The sequence below is a fragment of the Protopterus annectens genome, chromosome 2.part1 (assembly GCF_019279795.1).
Source record: "Protopterus annectens isolate FY-2018-M chromosome 2.part1, PAN1.0, whole genome shotgun sequence".
Classification (NCBI taxonomy): domain Eukaryota; kingdom Metazoa; phylum Chordata; order Ceratodontiformes; family Protopteridae; genus Protopterus; species Protopterus annectens.
The window spans coordinates 1,453,213,856-1,453,230,667 of NC_056729.1; the positions used below are offsets into that span (position 1 = coordinate 1,453,213,856).

Consider the following 16,812-nt stretch of genomic DNA (forward strand, 5'->3'; position numbering starts at 1 on the left):
CTGATAGAACCCACACTGTAAAAGTAGCAGACTCCAAATCCAGCTCCAGACAAGTGACAAGTGGAGTACCTCAGGGTTCAGTCCTGGGACCGCTCTTGTTTGGCATCTACTTCTCTGAAGTACAAGCCAACACCAAGGGACTCTGGATAACAAAGTTTGCAGTTGACTGCAAACTGGGAGCCATTATTGAATCCCCAAATGATGTGGATACTCTGCAAAAGGGCCTTACAGAAACAGATGCTTGGTGCCAGAGCCACGGGCTCAAGCTCAATGCCAACAAATGTATAGTTATCCCCTTTGGGGAAAAAACATGTATCCATGAATTACCATATAGATGGCAGTACACTAAACTCTGAAAGTTTGGTAAGAGACTTAGGGACACAGGTGGAGAGTGGTCTCACCTTCGATAACCACATTGCCACAACAGTCAGGAAATCCTTCTATGTGGCACACCTCATCACGAAGGGCTTTTCATCCAGAAAAAAGGAGGTCATTGTCCCACTGTACTCATCCCTCATTAGACCCATTATAGAATACAATGCCCCGTTTGGTATGTACCTCTCAAAACATCTGCAACAACTGGAAAGGCCACAGAAATACCTCACTAAAAGAATCACAGGCCTAAAGCAGATGCCCTACGCTGACCGCCTTAAAAAACTCCAGCTATACTCTGTCGCATATCGTCTACTTAGAGGCGATCTTTGCTTAACATACAAGGCCATGTCAAACCCAGAGCTGTTGGACATGCTACACTTAAAGAAATCCCAATCCCTCAGAGCCACACGCTCCAGGGATCTAAACCTTGTCATCACAATAAACAAAACATGCTGGAGGGATAGGTTCCTGACCCAGAGATTCCCCAGACTCTGGAATACATTGCCCATACATGTCAAGCAGAGTGCCTCTTTGGCCCTCTTCAAAAGGAACTTTGATGATTGGATGGGAGAAAGGAAATTCACCCCGGGGATCACGTCAGTCGCCCTGCTAGACAGGGGTCCAGGGAAGTAAATAGTGTGGGAAAAAATAGCCAGGGAATTGTTATGGCTAGGCTTGTATGGGGCCTAGGGCTGATAGCCTAGTACCAACCTATGAACTTCAAACAGGTAGCCAGAAAAACCCTGCTATCTGCAAGACAAATTCTGCAAGCCTTGGGGTTCATGGCCTCCTGCATTCTTTTAATTCCATATGCAAGACTGCCTATGAGGAAACTTCATTGGTACTTAAAAAGTTTATGGAGTCAACATTGCCGCAGTCTGGAAGCAATGATTCTTATCATACCTTGCCTGAAACTAGAGTTCCTATGGTGGGCAGAGGCCTGCCACCAAAACAAGGGACTGCCATTCACTCCACCCCCTGCCGCCCAAACCCTAACTACAGACGCATCAGACTATGCTTGGGGGGGACTCATCTGGCAGGGAAGTGCATTCAGGGCAAATGGAGCCCAAATCAAATGCACCTTCATATCAATCAGAAAGAGATGCTAGCTGTACAGAATGCACTGACAGCCTTCAAGGATTACCTTCATCCAGGAAAATTAATAATAGACAACACCACAGTTATGTGGTGCATAAACAAGAAAGGGGGTACACATTCCTACCCCCTATGCAGACTAGCCATGGCATTGTGGGACATGGCCTTGACCTACCAAATACAACTACAAGCTCAATACCTGCCAGGAAAGCTGAATACTCTGGCAGACGAATTAAGCAGAAATCTCATGGACCCACACAAATGGAAACTGGAACCACAGATTTTCAACATGTTGACATGCAAATGGAGGAGTCCAGACATAAATCTTTTTGCCTCACCCCAGAACTTTCAGTTGGACAAATTCTGCACAAGAGCTCATCACAGAATAGCTTGGAAAGTGGATTCTCTATTATTTAGCTGGAAAAACCTATCAGTCTATGCTTTTCCCCCTCTGCCTCTGCTTTCCAAAGTTCTACTAAAAGTCAAACAGGATAAACCAAAAATGATTCTGATTGCTCCAGACTGGCCTCGACAACACTAGTACCCACTCCTGTGCAATGTGTCACACCTTCCACCATGGCACCTGCCTCAGGCCCCTTACTTACTGTCTCAGCAGAACAACCAAATTCTGTACACTCAGCTTCAAACTTTGAATCTTGCAGCATGGCTAATCACCTGAATTCGCCTTTAGCATCCCTCAGCAAACCTGTGATGGATGTCATTTTGGAGGCGAGAAGGCCTGGTACTAGAAAATATCATGCTGACAAATGGAAAAGATTCTGTGCCTGGAACCAGTCACAAGGAATAAGCACAGCAATGCCCAATATTCCTCAGATTTTACAGTACTTAACTGAGATGCTTCACAAGGGCCTGTCCTTTTCTTCCATAAAAATCCATGCTTCCGCCATTTCAGCTCATTACAGCACAGAACCCTCCCCTCTTCTCTCATCCTCTGCTAAAGCAGTATCTCAGAGGGGCAAAAAACTTAAGACCACCCGGGAGAGCTCCAACCCCTGCCTGGGACCTCAATTTTGTATTGGAAAAACTCACTCTCCCTCCTTTCGAGCCAGCTGCTACTGCAGACTTAAACTTTCTCTCCTGGAAAACAGCTTTCCTTTTAGCAGTAACTTCAGCTAGTAGGATTTCTGAATTACAGGCTCTTCAGGCAGTGGAGCCTTTCATTATTTTTCATGCAGGGACAGGGTGTCTCTCAGGACCAGTCCATCCTTCATGCCTAAGGTGGTATCCAGCGTGGCCCTTAATCAGACCATTCATTTGCCAACTTTCTTTCCCAATCCACAGAACAAGGGAGAGCGAATTCTGCATTCCTTGGATGTACACAGACAACTTAGATTTTACTTAAATAGGACAAACTCTCTAAGAAAATCTGAACTACTGGTGGCTTTTGTTGCAGGGGCAGAAGGAAAGGCTATTTCAAAGCAGACTATTTCCAAGTGGATAAGCCATTGTATTAGTTTGTGCTATATGCACCATGGTAAAACTATCCCCCAGGGGATCAGATCTCATTCCACCAGGGCTGCGTCTACTTCTACTGCCTTTCTCAGAGGTGTTCCTACCAGAGAAATTTTAGAAGCTTCTACATGGAGCTCAGTTCATACGTTCACCAAGCATTACCACTTACCTTTCTTCTCTAACTCCAGAGCTGGCTTTACCACTGCTGTCCTGCAGGGCCTTATAGCTGGTCCTAATACTATATAAATCCATCCTCCCAACCTTAGCTTTGGGAATCTACCCATATGTAATGACTGCAACAGTGAAACACGAAGAACATAGTACAGTTGTGTACACTTACCATAAATGTAGATGTTAGAGTGTATTCACTGTTGCAGTCCTGGTTACCCACCCTCCAGCCCCCTGTTTTTTCTCTTACTATACCTCTACTTTCTTTTAATATGCTTAAAAGCCTTGTTGGTGTATTTGCTTTTGTTTGGAGGTATATTTTTTGTTTTAAATTTTATATATAATTTTTTTTTTTGCTCCCCATTTGGGGGGCACCTGACATCGGGGGCAAGAAAAACTGGTGTAATGGCGTCGGCTGCATGTTTTATACCCCTGACGTCATGGAAGAAGGGACAGCAGCCGACGCAGGACCCAAGACTTTGTTAATCAGGCCGACTGAGGGCAACCTGCCAGCAGATCACCCAAATGTAATGACTGCGACAGTGAATACACTCTTAACATCTACATTTATGGTAAGTGTACACAACTGTACTTTTCTTCTATTGCACAGATCACTACTCATTGTTTAGTTTTGTGTGACTGTTAATACTTCTTCCATGGCTTATGGTACTGGTATTATTTAAGGAGTCTTAGATAACTACATTCTTAGAACCTCTCAGGTAATGATAAAAATGATATTTTAAATTCTCCTTTGGACAGAGAATTTAGTATTTGGCCCTTCTGCTGCAGAGGTGATCAAAAAGTGTGATGAAAGGGGCAGTCTGATCCAGAGAATCTGTAAGATTTTTCAGCCCTCCTTTTCCAGATGTTCCAAGGGATTTTCTATCTCCTCATCCAGTTTTTGACAAAAATTCTCAATAAGCAGTCAAAACAAAGTACAGGTAAAGAAACGTTTAAAAAGAAATGGTAGAGGGGTTTCAGGAAAAAAAAAAAAAAAAAAAAGCTTCAAACCTCCTAAAATCAAGGACAGTAAGAAGTCTGAATGACTGTACAAGAGACCTTGTGACTGCCACCCACCCTGCTCCCTTTTTTCTTGTAGAAAGTTTGAAACTTTGTTTTTCTCTTTGGCAGCAGATATTTTCAGACAAATGGGTTCTGAAAATCATTCAGTAAGATTACAGGTGGTAGTGGAAGTAAATTCCCCCTTTCCATTGTGTCATTCCTCATCCTCCAGAACAGATTTGTTTCCACCAGTTCTTCCATCACATGCTGTCTCAAGGAGTTATAGAACAAGTTCCTTCTTCCCAGGTGGAGAAGTTTTTTTTTTTCCAAGGATGTTTTTAGTGCCAAAGAAAGAAAATTTCTGGGACTAGTTCTGGATCTTTTTTTCCTAAACCTGTTTGTCATAGTGGCCAAATTCGAAATTGTCACTTCATAATTTGTTACATCTTTCTCCTCTTTCAAGTTTCCTAGCAACACTAGACTTAAAAGGTGCTAATCACATCCCTAGTCATCCAGACTTGAGATTTTTCTTAAGGTTTTGTGCCTGTGGATCACATTCCGTTCTCCTTTGGCCTATCCACTGCACAAAGTGTGTCCACAAAGTATTTAGCTTGAGTTTATTGCTCATTACAAGCTACAGGGTATTTAACATTTTCCATATTTAGATGACTTGGTTATCTTTGCAGTCTTTTTCAAAGTGTCAGGATATCTCTCAAGTGACAGATTGCTTACAGAAGCTGAAATTCCAAGAAAACATTTAGAAGTTCTTTCTTGACTCCTCTGCACTGGATTATGTTCTTGGGATTTCAACTAGACACCTGAGATTGAAGAGTTTTATCTTCCACAAGAAAAATTAGATCTTTAGTTAGATCTTTTTCTGAGGTTGTCCTTTTGGTCATCTGTCAGCTCACGGGAATACCACAGGATTTTGGGTCTCATGGCATCTATGATTTTCACGATTGGCAAGACTCCACATGAAAAAGATAAATTGGTGTCTGAAATAGTTTTGGTCCCAGCATCAACACCTTTTATGTTTTCAAATCCAAGTGCTGGGGTTTGTCAGAATAGAAGTCTTTTGTGGAGAAAACAGATATCCTTAAATCCAGTTCTCCTCTTCTCCCTCCGTACTCCAAAGCAGTCAGTCATCACATACACTTTGGACATTGCCTGGGGAGTAGTTTCAGGAGGGATGAAAGTGCAGAGTGTGTGTGACACCAGAGGCAGATATAAGCATGTAAGTATCAAGGAGATGCTTGCCCTGATCAAGGCACTCAATTCTCTGAGCCATCTGTGGTCCCCCAGCACCTCTTCATTACAGACAATACCACAGTCATGTGTTGCATCATTAAGCAAGGGGGAAACCAGGTCATACCCCCCCCCCCCTTGCGGGCTAGCCAAGTTAGCGTGGGATCTAGCTTCACAGCACAGTCTCACTCATCAGGCATCCTACATTCTTTCAGAGCAAAACTGTGTCTCAGACAAGCTAAGCAGGAGCAGGGCAGACCCTTAAAATATGGAAACTGGATCAAGGGGTCTTCCAAAATTTTATCCATCTATGGGGAGTTACTCAATTAGACCTGTTTGACTTCTGTCTGAACAATCAGTTGGTAAGGTTCTCTTCATGATTCTATTCAGGAAGTCATGGAAGGTGTTATCTTTTTTTTTCCATGGGCAGGAATGTTCCTGTATGCTTTTCCACCCTTTCCACTAATATCCAGGCTGTTTCTGAAGATTCCAGAAGAATCCCCCAAGATCAAGTTTGATGGGTAGAGAGGGATGTAGTTGGAGAAGAATTTGTTGGCCAGTAGGTGTGCTATATTTTCTGGCTCAGTATATGTGGCTCCATTTACAGTGAGCCCTGCACACATTTGTGTATTGCCTTTGAGGTTGCAAACATAGCTAAAGAATGCCTGATGGTTCTTCTTAGCCTGGGAGGCCAATTTTTTCTCAAATTTGGCTTTGGTAGACTTTATTTAAGCTGTGAGTTTTAGTTTCATGAGAGTGCTTTTATCCTGTTGGATGCTGCACCTCCTAATTTTTGCCATGATTTTCTTCTTTCTGTTATGCTGTCTATTGATTTTGTGATTTCACCAGGGTGGATTTTTTTTAGTTCTGTACTGCTACCTGGTGGGTACAGCTGCCTCTGTGCAGCTATTAAGATACTTGTATAGGATATTGGTGAACAGTTTTGCATAGGCAACAATGTTCTCAGCGTCTACTGGGGCTTGGCATTTTGCCAGGTTATCACTTAATATTAGGAAGTTAGCCTTAGAATAGGTGATGAATATTCCAGGGTTAGCTGTGGTTCCAGGTTTTGTTTTTTTTACTTTCAAGGAGAACATTTTGTGCTCTGACCTTACCAGAGAAGACATGCAACAACTTTATAACATGCTGGGCAGCTAGTTGGCTCACTGATGGGTCCCAAGAGGTTAGAATATATGAGGCCACATCCGCAGCAGGGCTGGTCACCAGAGGAGACCCCCAGGGCTCTGTGCTAGGCCCACTCCTCTTTGGCGTCTACTTCCTGGATGCCAAATCCAGTGTCAAATGTCTCTGGCTAACCAAGTTCACAGATGATTGCAAACTGGGAGCAGTCATTGAATCCCCCCAAGGTAAGTACACACTTCAGGAAGGTCTAATACACATAAACTTTGGTGCCAGAGCCATGGCTTTAAAACTCAATGCCAAGAAATGCATTATAGTACCTCTTGGGAAGTTAGTCACTCTGGGTAACTTCATCATCAATAAAACACCACTAAAAGTTGATTCATTCTCATGTAGATAAGTAACCTAGTTTTCAACAAACTTGTGTCCAGGGTAGTAAGAAAATCCTTCTATTGCTCAACCTATAAGCAAAGGCATGGCATCTTGGTCCAGAGAGATCAATCATATCACTGTACTCAGTTCTCATTAAGACATCCAAGACTGTAATGCCCCATGAACAGAAAAGTGCATCAAATGGAGCATAGAGGGAGTAAACATGACGTGCTGTGCTGGTAGCCTTAAAGCCCTGTCTGTTTACTTGCTATCATACAGAATTCTGAGAGGTGATCTTTGTCTGGAATACAAGGCATCCATGGACCTTGTTTTGTTGAACCTTTTGCACATCTGCAAAACAGTGTCAGAATGACTACATCAAAAGGCCTAAATTTTGCTTATGATATAAATAGAACATGTTGGAGAGGCAGATATGTTTCTTGGATATTTCCCATTCTCTAGAACAGGATCTCCATCCACTTGAAGCAGAGTTTCTCCCTATCCCTTTGTAAGAGCAACTTGGACTTGTGGATGGGTAATCAGAAATTCACCCCCTGGTCTGGCTCCTATGCGGGTGATGGACAGAGGCAGTCAGTAAATCACCCCGTATAAAAATCAAATTTGTGTGTCACATTTGGTTTACACAGATAGACTTTTAAGGTCCCTACTGCTTATTAGCCTAATATACACCTATGACCATATGAAGCACTGAGAAGAGAAAGGAGAAAGAAAGGGATAAGATTAAATAAAAATGAAGGAAAATTGTGTAGAGAAAAGGGCTGACAAAAAGAATGTAGAAGAGAAAAGGCTTGATAAGTTGAGAAAAATGGACCCGCACCATCTAGTCCATTTGTTGTGATACCCAAAACTTCCAGGCTGTGTGATTCACTTGTCAGTGTGTTTGAAACTCACACTACTCACACTCCTCAAGCTACCTTTTTCTTTGGAGCTGGTGAGCCCTTGCTTCTTTTCTCCAGTCCCTTAAGACAAACATCCTTCTAGGGCCTCATCAGTAGCTTCATCATCGAGATTGTTCTGATCCATCAGACGTCTCATAGAGATGGATATCAGCTAAATGATAAGGAGAGTTTTTGATATTGATTCAACTGGGAGTCCTCCTGGTGCCATCCTTGAGGGAGGGTCCATGTACAGGCCCATCGACCATGTCACACTTGTCTTCAGTACCGTCTCAGTATTCAGAACTAGTTCCCACAGATTGTAACCCTTCCAGTGTATCTCACTTGGATCCGATAATCCAGGGAACTTCTAGTTTGACTAAATCCCTTACTGTCCTGGAGGCCAAGCTTCTGTGTTGAGGTACTGGTGATAGAATCAACCCAGCGGTTCTCAGAGACATTCTTTCCCTTCTGTGCCTTAACACTCAACAGCTCAGGTTTGAGGTCCTCCTCAGAGCTGTCTTCAGTTGGTACAAGGAGGCTTCCTGAGTCAGTTGACAGGGTGAGTGCTTTTGAGGCTGTGGAAAGGGCTTTGGCTGTTCAAAAAGGCAGGTGTGTGCACAGAGTTTGGATCTGTCCTGACACCCAGTTGAACCTGTTCTTCTCTAATTTGGATCGACAGTCACTCAGAACTCATAGGCTTCTGGACTGCTTGACACCAGAGTTCTGACCTGCCTTCACCCAACTACGAATACTAAAATACTGGAACACAACACAAACAGTCCAACTGTATGAATGTCTTTTAATTCTGGTACCTCGGCCTTCGCCTTCTCATGGAATACATTTATAAATCATTTATAAATCAAACAACACCCCTTTTATAACACACTGGTTTCATTGAATCAATTATTTATGTAAATGACATTGATGTGTTATAAAAGGGGTGTTGTTTGATTTATAAATGTATTCCATGAGAAGGCGAAGGCCGATGTACCAGAATTAAAAGACATTCATACAGTTGGACTGCTTGTGTTGTGTTCCAGTATTTTAGTATTCATATTTTGGAGTGTGTTTTTTGGTCTGCCTTCACCCAAACCCCAGAGACCTGTTCCAAGGAAACAGATGTGTAAATGGAAGCAAACTCCAATCCTGATTCTGATGAGGGAGAAGGATTCTCCAAATCCCCTCTAGGCGACATCACATTTGGGGACATCCTGGAACTGATTAAGCAGAAGGGGGTTAGTCCAAGGAAACAACTTCTCTAGATGAATCTGTTTCTTGGAAGTTTTTTTTAATCTTGCTGATGTGTATCCTGGGAGGTTTCTCCTCCAGATGTCATCATAGATCTCATGGCACAGAGGGCATGAAAGGACCCTGATATTACAGAGCCAACCCCCCCCCCCCCCCAAAAAAAAAAAACTGGCAGAATTTTAGCAGCCTCAAAAGCATAGGTCAACAGGTTAGGAAAGTGAGCTTACATTTCAGCAATCTTTTCCATCACAGCCCTGAACTACCTTGCACACTTAATAAGTTTTCAGCGGGATTTGATCAAAAATCCTTTGACTTGGTTTGTCCCTGTGGCATGGAAGAATGTAGCAGTCACTCCTCTGCATAAAGATGGACCTTCAACAGACCCCGGGGAGTTAAAGCCCCATAAATTTGACTAGTCTTGCATGCAAGGCCTTGGAAAAATAATCGTGGACCTGATAAATAACATAGGAAACCTCCAAACACTGGACCCAATCCACTTCAACTTTGTCAATGAGAGGTCATGCCTGCTGAATCTAGTGGACTTATTTGAGAAAAGTCATTGAGATCATGGATTCACTGGGCAATTGATGAGGATAAAACAGTACACACTGGCTACCTTGGCCTGGCTAAGGCATTTGACATAGTTCCCCACTCTGGTATTATAGATAAACTCATAAAACTGGGCATAAATCCCTATGTCTACAGAAGGATAGCCAAATGACTCATGGACAGGACACATGTTATAGTGGCTGAATCAAGATCCAGCAGAAGGCCATTTACTAGTGGTGGGCCATAGGACTGGGTGCTGGGACCTGTCTTGTTCAGCATATACTTCTCTGAAGTCAAGGCTAATGTAGCAGGAATTTGGCTGACTAAATTCTGACAACTGCAAGCTGGGGCCAATCACTGATTCCTCCAACAATGTAGATATATTTTAAGAGTCTGACTCAGATAACTGATTGGTGCCAGAACCATGGCCTAAAGCTAAATGCAAAAAAATGCGTACTCATATCCTTAGGGAAGTCCAATACCCCTGCAAATTGCAACATTAGTAGCACACTCCTAAGGGTGGAGTCAGATGCAAGAGATCTAGGTACACAGATAGTAGCCTGAACTTTGCCATCTGTCCACAGTGCTGAGGACTTGTTCTGTAGAGCACAACTTATAAGTAAAGGCATAGCATCCAGATCCAAGGAAGTTGTATTCCCACTTTACTTGGTGCTTATGTGATCAATAATCTAGTACAGTGCACCTTTTGGCATGTACTTGACCAGGTACTTTGCAACAGCTGGAGCAGCATCAGAGGTTCTTTCCACACACAAAAAAAAAAAATACAGGGTGTAAACATATATGTCTTATGCAGGTAGACTAAAAGCACCATCTCCTAACTATTAAGGGGTGTCTATGCCTAACCTACAAGGCACTCACAAATACAGACTTGATGGAACTTTTGCACACATGTAAGAAAAACTGCACAAGGGTCACTTACCTAGGAATCTAAACCTGATCTTTGACATGAACAAAACATGCCAGAGAGAGACAGATGTGTGTTTGCGTGATTACCCCATGTTCTTCGTGTTTCCCTGTCGCAGTCATTACATTTTGGGTTATCTGCTGGCAGGTAGCCTTCAGTCGGCCTGATTAACAAAGTTTTGGGTCCTGCATCGGTTGCTGTCTTTTCTTCCATGCCGTCAGGTCGTCAGGGGTATAAAACATGCAGCCGACGCCATTACCCCAGTCTTTCTTGCCGTGCCCGAAGCAGAAGCAGTTCGCAAGTGCCGGTTGGCTGACTCCTGAAATTTTCGTTTTCGAGTTTCAAAACCGAAGTCTTCAACTAAAGCTAAGTACTCTGTTGGGGAAACTTTTTCTTGCTCCTTTCCGATGTCAGTAACAGTTAATAATTGCATTACTTGTGGAAAACAAATACCTCATAAAGATTTTCATTCATACTGTATTCCTTGCCTAGGCTCTGACTACGACGTACCTTGCTGCTGGTTATGTGCTTTATTTAATCAGCGCACTATCCATCATCTGTATATTTTTGCCTCTAAATATTTCGGTTCTTGGTTTAATTATCCGGAAATGTCATCGGTTAGCCATCCGACTACCGGGATTCTGAAAAAACGCAAAGATAAAGACAGAGACAGGCCTACGAGGTCCAAAACTGCAGACAACGCTTCCCCTAAGCTAGTCGCCAGTTCGCCAGTACTCAGGCGCTTTCACAGCCCAGATACCCGCTACTTCTGATTCGCAGGCCTCTACTGAGACCCATTCAGAGTCCGGTATGCCACAAGATGCTTCAGCTATGGAACCCGTGGATGTCTCTGCCTTGGATGGGTCTAAAGCCGCTGTGCAGGCATTGGCTTCTGAGGGTGTATTCAGGCCTATGGACCTGCATATTAAACAGACAACTCCTGCATATTAAACAGACAACTCCTTCTTTACTTAGGCCTAAATCTCGATCCATGCCTAAAAAAAGACACCCAGACCACATGCTCAGATCTCTATGCCTAAAAAACAAATGACAAGAATGACTGAAGATCTATTAACTCTAATCGGGGGTAGCCAACCCCCCCCCCCTTCTAAGAGGCCTAGGACTGAAGTTGATTATGTAGAGTACTCCATTCCCTCTGCTTCCCCTCCTGAGAATTTTTCTTTTGTGGAAACCTTACATACTCTAAGGGAGCATTTCCACTGCGAAAGCCTGGATTTTTGTGATTCAAAAAAGAGGCTTAGTGATTTTCTTCTCCTACCTCAGCATAGGCCTTTAGCTATTCCTCCTGTACTAGACATTGTTGATGCTTTTTCAGAATCTAGTTTGGCCCCTGATTCCCTGACTCCTGCTACCAGAAAACCTGACAGATACTATAGGGTCCCTGAGTCCTACAAGTTCCTTTTTAAAAATCCTATTGCAGATGCAGAGACTGTTTCACATGGGCCCAAGGGCGTTAAGGCTTCTACTGCTAAAAATCCTACCCCTTCTGATAGAGACTCCAAGGTGCTGGATAGATGGGGTAAGAAGGTTTACACTTCTGCAACCTTGGCCAGTAGGGCTTTAAACTGCCAGTTTCATATGTTAAAGTATCAGCAACATGTTATTGGACTGCTTAAACAGAAAATTATGTTGATTCTTGACTGTGTGGAAAATGAAGAGGTACAGCATTTAATGCATTCTGCTGAACAAGTTGGAAAACATACTTTGCAATGTGGTTTTGATTCATTAGAGGCCTCTTGCCTGGCTGCTGTTACTGGGTCTGTGCTCAGAATGGATGCTTGGCTTAAGGAGCAATCTTTGCCTGATCATGTTAAAGCTAAATTGTTGTTTTCTCCTTTAAATCAGGACCGCCTGTTTGGCAACAAGGCTGAGGAAGTTCTTAAAAAGATGGAAGATAAAGCTAAATCTATGCAAACTGTCAAAGATTTTTTACAAGTTCAGCCTCCTAGATTTAGTAGGCACTGGCCCTCTAAGAATTGGTCCTTTCCAGACCCTTCCAGGTCTTCTCAAGCCAAACCCAGACACAGCAAAAACCCTAGGTTTCAGTCCCAGGGGACACACAGAACTAAGTAGTGGGGGGCCTTCTCTTCCAAATCTGGGAATAGTAAGACTCCCCCCTATGGTAAACTATCTCATTGACTTCCTTTTAAAATTTCCAAGCACTTACCAACTGACTGCCCCTTTGGGGGGAAAGACTGCTCTTCATGCAAAGAATTGGGAACTCATTACCCAGGACAAATGGGTTTTAAATATAGTGTCCCAGGAATACAGATTTCACTTTCACACTTTGCCAACACCAAGCGGGTGGCTGGACCTACCCCCAAATCAGTGGGCAGAGGCCCAAAAACAAGTACTCTCTCTCTTAAGCATGTGGGTTATTCAACTGGTACCAGAAAAGGGAAAGGGACAAGGTTTCTACTCGAGACTTTTCCTGGTACCCAGAAAAGACAATTCATGGTGTCCTATCCTGGACTTGTATACTCTAAACACCTTTTTGGAGATTTCAAAATTCAAGATGCTGAGACTTCACCAATTACCTCCTGTGCTAGGCAAAGATGCTTGGTTGGCAACACTAGATTTTAAAGAAGCATACCTGCACATCCCAATCAGGGAATCTTGCAGAAGATACCTACACTTCAAAGCAGGCTACACGCACTATCAGTTCTCTGCACTGCCCTTTGGCTTATCTGCTGCGCCCAGGGTATTCGTAAAGTGCCTAGCTCCAGTTATTGCATTTTGCAGGCAAAGAAATATTTAGATATACCCATACTTGGATGATTGTCTAATTCAGGCAGAAAGCCAGGACATACTTTTGAATCATCTGGCCTTTGTACAAAGGGTTCTAACTTGTCTGGGGTACACCATAAACGAAAAGAAATCACACCTGGTACCCTTCTCAACAAATTATATTCCTGGGAGCAAGCTTGAATACAACTTCCCAGATAGCTTACCTCACGCCAGATAAACAAATTCATTTGATAACCTACTTCAAACAAGTGGCCACAACAACCCTAATATCTGCAAGACAAATACTGCAAGCTTTGGGGTTCATGGCCTCCTGCATTCTTCTAATTCCATATGCAAGACTGCATATGAGGAAACTACAGTGGTATCTAAAAAGCCTATGGTGTCAACATTCTCAGGACTTGGAAACAATGATTCCTGTCATACCTTGCCTATGCCTAGAGTTCCTTTGGTGGGCAGAGGCCTGCCATCAAAACAAGGGACTACCTTTCACACCACTCCCTGCCACCCAAACCCTAACAACAGACGCATCAGTCTATGCATGGGGGGGGGTCACCTGGCAGGGAAGTGCATTCAGGGCAAATGGAACCCAAGTCAAATGCACCTGCATATCAATCAAAAAGAAATGTTAGCTGCACAGAATGCTCTGACAGCCTTCAAGGACCACATTCTTCCAGGACAACTAATGGTAAAGACAGACAACACCACTGTTATGTGGTACATAAACAAGCAGGGGGTACACATTCTTAGCCCCCTCTGCAGACTAGCCATGGCATTGTGAAACACAGCCTTGAGCTACCAAGTGCACCTACAAGCTCAATTCCTGCCAGGAAAATTAAATATACTGGCAGATGGACTAAGTAGAAACCTCATGGACCCACACGAGTGGAAACTGGAACAGAGGATTTTCAACATGTTGACAAGCAAATGGGGGAGCCCAGATATAGACCTGTTTGCCTCTCTCCAGAACTACCAATTGGACAAATTTTGCACAAGGACTCCCCACAAACAAGCCTGGAAAGTGGATGCTCTGTCCTTCAGCTGGAAAAACCTATCAGTCTATGCTTTCCCCCTTCTGCCTCTGCTCTCCAAAGTACTACTAAAAATCAAACAGGACAAACCTAGGATTTTGATTGCTCCAGACTGGCCGCACCAACACTGGTACCCCCACCTACGCATTGTGTCACGGTTATCTCCATGGCATCTACCTCAGACTCCTTCCCTGCTGTCTCAGCAGGAGAACCAGATTCTGCACCCTCAGCTTCTAACACTGAACCTCGCAGCATGACTAATTATTTAATCTCTCCTTTACCATCTCTCAGCAAACCTGTGATGGATATTATTTTAGAGGCATGGAAGCCTAGTACTAAAAAATCTTATGCTGAAAAATGGAAAAGATTCTGTGCCTGGAACCAATCTCAAGGGATGAGCACAGCAGCCCCCAAATTACGTCAGATTTTACAATACTTAACTGAGATGCTTCACAAGGGCCTGTCTTTTTCCTCCATTAAAATCCATGCCTCAGCCATTTCAGCCCATTATAACACAGAACCCTCCCCTCTTCTCTCATCCACTGCTCAAGTAGTTCCTTAGAGGGGCCAAAAATTTGAGACCACCCAGGAGAGCTCCAACCCCAGCCTGGTACCTTAACTTTGTCTTGGAGAAACTCAATGTACCTCCTTTCGAGCCAGCTACTACTGCAGACTTAAAATTTCTTTCTTGGAAAATAGCTTTCCTTTTAGCAATCACTTCAGCTAGAAAGGTATCTGAATTACAGGCCCTTATGGCAGTGGAGCGTTTCATCATCTTTCATGCGGACAGGGTGTCCCTCAGAACCAGTCCATCCTTCTTGCCCAAGGTGGTATCCAGTGTGGCTCTTAATCAGTCCATTCATTTGCCAACCTTCTTTCCCAATCCACAGAATAAAGGGGAACGGATACTGCATTCCTTAGATGTGCACAGACCACTTAGATTCTACTTGGACAGGACTAAACCTCAAAGGAAATCTGAACAACTGCTGGTGGCCTTTGCTGCAGGGGCAGAGGGGAAGGCTATTTCAAAGCAAACCATTTCTAAATTGATAAGCCATTGCATTCATTTCTGCTATAAGCACCATAGAAAACCTATCCCTCAGGGGATCAGACCTCACTCCACCAGGGCTGCATCTACCTCTGCAGCCTTTCTCAGAGGTGTCCCTACCAGGGACATCCTAAAAGCTGCTACCTGGAGTTCTGTACATACTTTCAGCAAGCATTATCATTTGCCAATTTTCTCTAAATCCAGAGCTGGCTTTGCCACTGCAGTCTTGCAGGTCCTTATAGCTGGCCCTAATGCTATCTGAATTCCTCCTCCCAACCATAGCTTTGGGAATCTACCCAAATGTAATGACTGCAGCAGTGAAACACGAAGAACATAGTACAGTTGTGTACACTTACCATAAATGTAGATGTTCAAGTGTATTCACTGTTGCAGTCCAGGTTACTCTCCCTCCAGCCCCCTAACGTCTTTTGGCTATACCTCTTTTTTCCTCTGCTATGCTTAAAAGCCTTTTTGGTGTATTTGCTTTTTTGTTGGAGGTATATCTTTGTGCTTTTATATTTAATTCCTTCCCATTAGGGGGCACCTGACATCTGGAGCAAGAAAAACTGATGTAATGACGTCTGCTGCATGTTTTATATCCCTGACGACCTGACGTCATGGAAGAAGGGACAGCAACCGACGCAGGACCCATGATTTGTTAATCAGGCCGACTGAGGGCTACCTGCCAGCAGATAACCCCAAACGTAATGACTGCAACAGTGAATACACTCGAACATCTACATTTATGTAAGTGTACACAACTGTACTTTCTGTGGAACAGGCTTTTTCTTCACGTAAAGCAGAGCCCTTCCCTGAAATCTCTTCAAATGCAGTTTGTGTCAATGAATGCGGAAATCATAAATTCACCCTTATAGGCAGGGGCAGTGTATTAAATACTCGGAGGCATTGGCATAAATCTAAGCCATCCTGTAGCCCTTGGGGATCGAAAATTGGGTAAAATTTGGGTAGTAAGGGCTAGGCTTGTAGGGGCTCTTGAGCCATCAGCCTAGTAATCTCTTATGAACCAATGAACTTATTTCCAAGTCTCTGTTGAGGAAATTGCCTTCGGATGTCCAAAAATCAGTGGATACTCAAATAATCTACCAAGAAGTCTACCTCTGATGCAATCATGTGCCGGCTATCCAATGCAGCAGATGCATTTTCATGGCTGGTTGCAGCTATGCAATTTCAATGAAATATTCAAGGCATTCTCTGTTAATGCCCCTTTTGATGATTCCACCAATTTGGACCCAAAGTCAGAGACTCTTTACAGGAGTGAGCAAGATGGTAAGATTACGTCTGCTGTAAGAATCTGTTTCTGCACCCCACTGATAGCATGTGAGTGAACATGGGATCAGTCTTTATGCGGAGTACATAACTTTCATCTCACAGGATCTTTATTGAGAAATGGTGGTTGGTTGTGTGCTTTATTCTGATAGGTAAATAAGGAGAGGGCAGTTTTCGAATCAGCACATA

At 43.4% G+C, this 16,812-nt stretch overlaps 1 protein-coding gene across 3 annotated transcripts in view; it reads left to right on the forward strand.

Moving 5' to 3' along the window:
* PDS5A (PDS5 cohesin associated factor A) overlaps positions 1-16,812 on the forward strand; it is a 4,482,835-nt gene that overhangs the window by 1,555,854 nt on the left and 2,910,169 nt on the right. The window lies entirely within an intron of this gene.